The sequence below is a fragment of the Capra hircus genome, chromosome 16, assembly GCF_001704415.2.
Source record: "Capra hircus breed San Clemente chromosome 16, ASM170441v1, whole genome shotgun sequence".
In the NCBI taxonomy this organism is placed as follows: Eukaryota; Metazoa; Chordata; class Mammalia; order Artiodactyla; family Bovidae; genus Capra; species Capra hircus.
The window spans coordinates 42059290-42067996 of NC_030823.1; positions in this window are offsets into that span (position 1 = coordinate 42059290).

The following is an 8707-nucleotide window of genomic DNA, read 5'->3' on the forward strand; positions in this document are numbered from 1 at the left end:
GGAGCCCCCCAAAATAAAGTTTGACACTGTTTCCACTGTTTCCCCATCTATTTCCCATGAAGTGATGGGACCAGATGCCATGATCTTCGTTTTCTGAATGTTGAGCTTTAAGCCAACTTTCTCACTCTCCCTCTCACTTTCGTCAAGAGGCTTTTTAGTTCCTCTTCACTTTCTGCCATAAGGGTGGTGTCATCTGCATATCTGAGGTTATTGATATTTCTCCCGGCAATCTTGATTCCAGCTTGTGTTTCTTCCAGTCCAGCGTTTCTCATGATGTACTCTGCATAGAAGTTAAATAAGCAGGGTGACAATATACAGCCTTGACGTACTCCTTTTCCTATTTGGAACCAGTCTGTTGTTCCATGTCCAGTTCTAACTGTTGCTTCCTGACCTGCATACAGATTTCTCAAGAGGCAGGTCAGGTGGTCTGGTATTCCCATCTCTTGAAGAATTTTCCACAGTTTATTGTGATCCACACAGTCAAAGGCTTTGGCATAGTCAATAAAGCAGAGATAGAGGTTTTTCTGGAACTCTCTTGCTTTTTCCATGATCCAGCGGATGTTGGCAATTTGATCTCTGGTTCCTCTGCCTTTTCTAAAACCAGCTTGAACATAGGGACTTCATGGTTCACGTATTGCTGAAGCCTGGCTTGGAGAATTTTGAGCATTACTTTACTAGCATGTGAGATGAGTGCAATTGTGCGGTAGTGTGAGCATTCTTTGGCATTGTCTTTCTTTGGAATTGGAGTGAAAACTGATCTTTTCCAGTCCTGTGGCCACTGCTGAGTTTTCCAAATCTGCTGGAATACTGAGTGCAGCACTTTCACAGCATCATCTTTCAGGATTTGAAACAGCTCCACTGGAATTCCATCACCTCCACTAGCTTTGTTCGTAGTGATACTTTCTAAGGCCCACTTGACTTCACATTCCAGGATGTCTGGCTCTAGATGAGTGATCACACCATCATAGTTATCTGGGTCGTGAAGATCTTTTTTGTACAGTTCTGTGTATTCTTGCCACCTCTTCTTAATATCTTCTGCTTCTGTTAAGTCCATACCATTTCTGTCCTTTATCGAGCCCATCTTTGCATGAAATGTTCCCTTGGTATCTCTAATTTTCTTGAAGAGATCTCTAGTCTTTCCCATTCTGTTCTTTTCCTCTATTTCTTTGCACTGATTGCTGGAGAAGGCTTTCTTATCTCTTCTTGCTATTCTCTGGAACTCTGCATTCAGATGCTTATATCTTTCCTTTTCTCCTTTGCTTTTCACCTCTCTTCTTTTCACAGCTATTTGTAAGGCCTCCCCAGACAGCCATTTTGCTTTTTTGCATTTCTTTTCCATGGGGATGGTCTTGATCCCTGTCTCTTGTACAATGTCACGAACCTCCGTCCGTAGTTCATCAGGCACTCTATCTATCAGATCTAGGCCCTTAAATCTATTTCTCACTTCCACTGTATAATCATAAGGGATTTGATTTAGGTCATACCTGAATGGTCTAGCAGTTTTCCCTACTTTCTTCAATTTCAGTCTGAATTTGGCAATAAGGAGTTCATGATTTGAGCCACAGTCAGCTCCTGGTCTTGTTTTTGTTGACTGTATAGAGCTTCTCCATCTTTGGCTGCAAAGAATATAATCAATCTGATTTTGGTGTTGATCATCTGGTGATGTCCATGTGTAGAGTCTTCTCTTGTGTTGTTGGAAGAGGGTGTTTGCTATGACCAGTGAATTTTCTTGGCAAAACTCTATTAGTCTTTATTCAAAAGCAGAGACATTACTTTGCCGACTAAGGTCCATCTAGTCAAGGCTATGGTTTTTCCTATGGTCATGTATGAATGTGAGAGTTGGACTGTGAAGAAGGCAGAGCGCCAAAGAATTGATGCTTTTGAACTGTGGTGTTGGAGAAGACTCTTGAGAGTCCCTTGGAATGCAAGGAGATCCAACCAGTCCATTCTGAAGGAGATCAGCCCTGGGATTTCTTTGGAAGGAATGATGCTGAAGCTGAAACTCCAGTATTTTGGCCACCTCATGCGAAGAGTTGACTCATTGGAAAAGACTCTGATGCTGGGAGGGATTGGGGGCGGGAGGAGAAGGGGCCAACAGAGGATGAGATGGCTGGATGGCATCACTGACTCAATGGACGTTGAGTCTGAGTGAACTGGAGATGGTGATGGACAGGGAGGCCTGGCGTGCTGCGATTCATGGGGTCGCAAAGAGTCGGACAGGACTGAGTGACTGAACTGAACTGAACTGATTGAGTGATTACTATGTGTATTATCATTTATTACAAAATCCTACCTCTCCAATAGTTACTTTATTTATCTCCATTTGAAAAAGCCAAAACCTGAGACAAAGAGAGGTTAAGTGACTTACCCAAGGTCGTACAGTTGGTGGAAGAGTCTAGTTTCAATCTCAGATAGCTCGACTACCAAGCTCATGCGTCACATCTCACCACTTAAGCTGCCTCTTGGATGTCCTAAAGGCACTCAAATGTAATATATCCAAAGCAGAAAGCATAAAATAAAATTATTCCTCAGCTTTCCTCATCTCTATAAATTGTACCACTAGTCACCTGTTAAACCCAAAGCCCAGTAAACACTGGATTTTCCCCTTTTCTACTCACCCATATCCAATCCACCAGCAAATCCTGTTGGTTCTTCCAAGCTACCATCATGTCTTGCCTCCTCCCTGGGCTTGTTGCTTCAACTCTTATCCAACCAAACTATTTTCCATTCTGCAGCCAAGAAAGCTTTTGAGAAATATAATTCAGATTTCATTACTCCCAAGATTCAAATGCTTCAGTGTGTAAATATTTGAATCTCTTAAAAAATCTGAGTCACCTTTTCAGAGCAACCTTCTGGTATACAATTACTCTGCATCACAACTCTGCTTATATCCTTTGTAATTACCATAGTCCATAATTATCTTTTTTTTTTTTTGCTTTGTTTACTGACTACCTTTTTCATTAAAATGTCAAGAGTAGAGACTGTGTTCATCTTATTCACCTCTACAGTATCCCCAGTACTTAGCATGCCTGGCAAGTGATTATTGAATGTTTGTTGAGTGAATGGCTATGAACTTTCCAGAGGAAAGATGCTATTTTTACTGAGGAAACCATAGCAGCATTGTGCTTCCTTGGTGGCTCAGACAGTAAAGAATCTGCCTGCAATGCAGGAGACCCAGGTTCAATCCTTGGGTCAGGTAGATCTCCTGGAGAAAGGAATGGCTACTCACTCCAGTATTCTTGCCTGGAGAACTCCATGGACAGAGGAGCCTAGCGGGCTACAGTCACAAAGAGTCAGATATGACTGAGCAACTAACACTTTCACATGGTGACATTCAGTTCAGTCACTCAGTCATGTCCGACTCTTTGTGACCCCATGGACTGCAGCACGCCAGGCTTCCCTGTCCATCACCAACTCCTGGAGCTTACTCAAACTTATGTCAACTGAGTCAGTGATGCCATCCAACCATCTCATCCTCTGTCGTCCCCTTCTCTTCTCGCCTTCAATCTTTCCCAGCATCAGGGTCTTTTCCAATAAGTCAGTTCTTTGCATCAGGTGGCCGAGATACTGGAGCCTCAGCTTCAGCATCAGTCCTTCCAATGAATATTCAGGACTGATTTCCTTTAGGATTGACTGGTTTGATTTCCTTGCTGTCCAAGAGACTCTTTTTTTTTTTTTTTTTCAAGAGACTCTTAAGACTGTTCTCCAACACCACAGTTCAAAAGCATCAATTTTTTTTTTAGGTTTAAAAGAAAAAGCACAGATAAATGTTTATTTGTACATTTTTACATTTGTGTGGAAGGAAAGTCAGAGGATTCTTCTCTACTGCTTGTCAAACCAAGAAGAGGCTATTTACAGTACTAGTTTTACTAATAAAATTCAAATAGTAAACAATTATAATTTTATTGTGCACACACACACATACACACACACACACACACTGGGTTTTCCAGGTGGCGCTCGTGGTAAAGAATCCATTTGCCAATACAAGAGATGTAAGAGACGCGGGTTCAATCCCTGAGTGGGGAAGATCCCCTGGAGGAAGAAATGGCTACCCCTCCAGTATTCTTGCCTGAAAAATCCCATGGACGGAGGAGCCTGGAGGGCTACAATTCATGTTGCAAAGAGTCAGACACGACTGAGCATTTAAGCATATATATATATATATATATATACAGTTGTTGGGGTTTTTTTTAAGTGAAGTGTTTCTTTACTGTTAGGCAAACGCTACATTAATTAGTGCTCTAGCAGAAAGAGCGGAGAAGGCAATAGCACCCCACTCCAGCACTCTTGCCTGGAAAATCCCATGGACGGAGGAGCCTGGTAGGCCGCAGTCCATGGGGTCGCCAAGAGTTGGACACGACCGAGCGACTCCACCCCGACCCCTCACTTTCATGCACTGGCAAAGGAAATGGCAACCCACTCCAGCGTTCCTGCATGGAGAATCCCAGGGACAGCGGAGCCTGGCGGGCTGCCGTCCAATGGGGTTGCACAGAGCCGGACACGACCGAAGCGAATTAGCAGCAGCAGCAGTAGCAGAAAGAGTGTCAAAACTAATAGCCTTTGTTTTATTTAGAAAACATGCTGCTCAAAAGCATCAATTCTTTGGCATTCAGCTTTCTTTATAGTCCAACTCTCACATTCATACATGATTACTGGAAAAACCATAGCTTTGACTAGATGGAATTTTGTTGGCAAAGTAATGTCTCTGCTTTTTAATACACTATCTAGGTTGGTCATAGCTTTTCTTTCAAGGAGCAAGTGTCTTTTAATTTCATGGCTGCAGTCACCATCTTCAGTGATTTTGGAGTCCAAGAAAATAAAAATAAAGTCTGTCACTGTTTCCATTGTTTCCCCATCTATTTGCCATGAAGTGATGGTACCAGATGCCATGATCTTCATTTTCTGAATGCTGAGCTTTAAGCCAACTTTTTCACTCTCCTCTTTCATCAAGAGGTTCTTTAGTTCCTCCTCGCTTTCTGCCATAAGGGTGGTGTTGCCTGCATATCTGAGGTTATTGATATTTCTCCTGGCAATCTTGATTCCAGCCTGTGCTTCGTCCAGCCCAGCATTTCGCATGATGTACTCTGCATAGAAATCAAATAACCAGGGTGACAATATACAGCCTGGATGTACTCCTTTCCCAATTTGGAACCAGTCTGTTGTTTCATGTCCAGTTCTAACTGTTGCTTCTTGACCTGCATACAGATTTCTCAGGAGGCAAGGTGAGGTGGTTTGGTATTCCCATCTCTTTCAGAATTTTCTAGTCTGTTGTAATTCACACAGTCAAGGCTTTAGTGTAGTCAACTAAGCAGAAGTAGATATTTTTCTGGAACTCTTCTGCTTTTTCTATGATCCAGCGGATCTTGGCAATTTGATCTCTAGTTCCTCTGCCTTCTCTAAATCCAGCTTGAACATCTGGAAGTTCTTGGTTCATGTACTGTTGAAGCCTGGCTTGCAGGGTTTTGAGCATTACTTTGCTAGCATGTGAGATGAGTGCAATTGTGCAATAGTCGAACATTGTTTGGCATTGCCTTTCTTAGGGATTGGAATGAAATCTGACCTTTTCCAGTCCTGTGGCCACTGCTGAGTTTTCCAAATTTGCTGGCACATTGAGTGCATCACTTTCACAGCATCATCTTTTAGGATTTGCAACTTGAATTCTATCACCTCCACTAGCTTTGTTAGTAGTGATGCTTCCTAAGGCCCATAGTGACATTGCCTTACTCAAAATGAGGCTACTGATTCTCATAAGTACAAAACATTGATTCCTTTGGTGGAATATGATGGGATGATATCAAGTCCTGAGATTAGATAAACTTTACCACTTTAAGGGCACAGAACTATGAACTCTGACCAGATTTCTGGAGCATGAAACCTATTTAAATTCCAGATAACTAAGGGAACAGGACATGGAGAAATCATATTTCCTTCCTACCCTTAAAATCTTATTGTTCTAAATGTTGGCCTGAAAATGAAATTCATAGGAATAATAGTGTCAGCAATTGTGCTGGTTAGTATGGCTCTTGGCCAGTTTGGGCAAGGACCATCTATTATGGGTAGGGTTGAATGGATGTTGAAGTAGATTGGACATAGATTGGACTTGCCCATGGGAGAAGGAGAAATCTTCTCCTCTACAATTCCAAGATCTTTCTTCCTGACTAGGACCAAAGCTATGTCTGGAAAGGAAAGACAAATGTTACTTGTCCAAATTTGTGCTTTCTTTCCTTCCATTTGATACTGGCAAAGTGAACCATAAAATTAAGAGCCAAGATGCAGTCCTATGCTTGTGGACGAGCAGTGCTTTCTCCTAGACAGTGATGAGCAGGAATGATGAGGGGCATTTGTAGTGGAAGCATTTTTCTGGCATTTGATGGAATCTGACACTGGTCCAGGAAAGAACAGTGCATTCAGTAAAGACATAAAATAAACTTCACCTTAACTATACCTCCCCTCCTAACACAAGGAGGCAGCGCCATGAGGGAGCTTGGTCCCATTTCGGGGATAAGACCTAGATACACAGGGGATTTATTACACTTCTTTTTGGCGGTGCTGGGTCTTCGTTGCTGCACGGGCTTTGCTCAGTTGCAATGAGCGGGGCCCACTCTCTAGTTGTGGAGCACGGGCTTCTCACTGCGGTGGCTTCTCTTGTTGCACAGCATGGGCTCCAGGTGCACGGGCTTCAGTAGTTGGTGCACATGGGCTCAGTAGTTGTGGCGCATGGGCTTAGTTGCTCCAAGGCATGTGGGATCTTCCCAGACTGGGGATCATACCCATGTTTCCTGCATTAGCAGGAGGGTTCTTTATCACCAGGGCTTCCCCGGTGGCTCAGAGGTTAAAGTGTCTGCCTGCAATGCAGGAGACCTGGGTTTGATCCCTGGGTCAGGAAGATCCCCTGGAGAAGGAAATGGCAACCCACTCCAGTATTCTTGCCTGGAGAATCCCATGGAGCCTTGTAGGCTACAGTCCCTGGGGTTGCAAAGTGTCAGACACGACTGAGCTACTTCACTTTCACTTTATCACTGAGCCACCAGGGAAGCCCCTATTATACTTTTATCACTAATTCTGTTTGAAAATTTCCCTAACATTTTTAAACATGTCATTGTTGTCATGTTACCCACTGGTCTGGAAAAACTTGGGCACTTGATTTGGGAAACACTGTCTGCTGCATTATTGACTGATAAGGCACTTGAGGCAGACATGGATCTGAATCTCAGCACTGAAACCAAGGTGATTTCCTGAGCGGAGTGGGGGTATTGTCCCAGAGGAGGAGTCCAACAGACAGGAATTCCCCACCATGTGCTGGTGCTACTGTAACGGTCAAAAACTGTATGTGGACCCCACCAAGCTTCCCTCCTATGAGCCCCACATCCCACCCCACACACTTGACTTCAGTCGGGCTGGCTCCATGAATGGGCTTCTCCATACTTCCTCTCAGATTTGTTCTTCAAATAAACTAGAAACAGGATTCTCAAGTTTCAGATACATGATAAATAATTTGTAGTATTTATTAGGCATTCTGGGTGGCTCAGTGGTAAAGCATCTGCCTGCAATGCAGGAGACCCAGGTTCAACCCCCCCGGTCAGGAAGATCCCCTGGAGAAGGTCATGGCAACCCACTTCAGTATTCTTGCCTGGAGAACCCCATGGACAGAGGAGTCTGGCGGGCTACAGTCTATAGGGTTGAAAAGAGTTGGACACAACTGAAGCAACTTAGCAGCAGCAGCAGCATATAAACAAAAAAACCACCACCCCTACCAGCATCAAATAATACACCAGCTCTGCATAATTCCTAAACTAAATTCACATTATAAGTGCCAAATATGAGACATGATAGAGAATAAACAATGGCATTTTCCCTTCTTCCTCAATGAAAGCTGCAACAGTTACTATTTATTTTCTTGTTCAATTCACTGTCCTAGTTTCATTATCCAAAGAGGAACCTGTGTCCTTAAGGAGGCCCCAAAACATGCTATTATGCATGGCATTAGCAGCATCCTGGTATGGGGACAAAAAGCCAAGCAGCTCCTTCTGTGTACAAAGTTGCTGATTCATAAATGCCACAACAATAGGACCATTTCACTGTTACCAGGTCTCCTGGGAGGGTCCCTATGAGCCTTACCCAGCAGGCCCTGAGGTCAATACAGTCAGCAAACTTTGGGCACTTCTAGATGAAAAGGCTTCATAGTAGAAAAGAAGTTTCTAGCACTGGAACCTTCCTGCAGTTCAGACATACTTCAGATAAACTTGTGTAATTTTCCAGGAGAAGAAATCAAAGTTAAATTTTGATAACTTCATCGACTTCTAGCAAGTTCTATTGCTATTTTTCAGTACTGCTCCAATTTTTAAACTCCAAAAAACTGAGGAGCAGGGGAACGATTCTCATTTCTATGATCTGAGGTTATGACCTTTCATTCATTCAGCAGGTTAAGAGACTGAAACCACTGAGTGTCAAGCTTTGTATTCTCTGTCTTTGAGAAACAGATCCATTGACTTCAGTAAGAATAAGCCAGGAATGGGGACTTCCATGGTGGTCCAGTGGTTAAGAATCTACCTTCCAATGCAAAGGACACAGGTTCAATCCCTGGTTGGGGAACTTAGATCCCACATGCCACAGTTGGTGAGCTGCCACTATTGACCCTGGGGGCCTCAGCTAGAAAGAAGTCTGCATGCCACAATGAAAGATCCCACAGGCTGCAACCAAGACC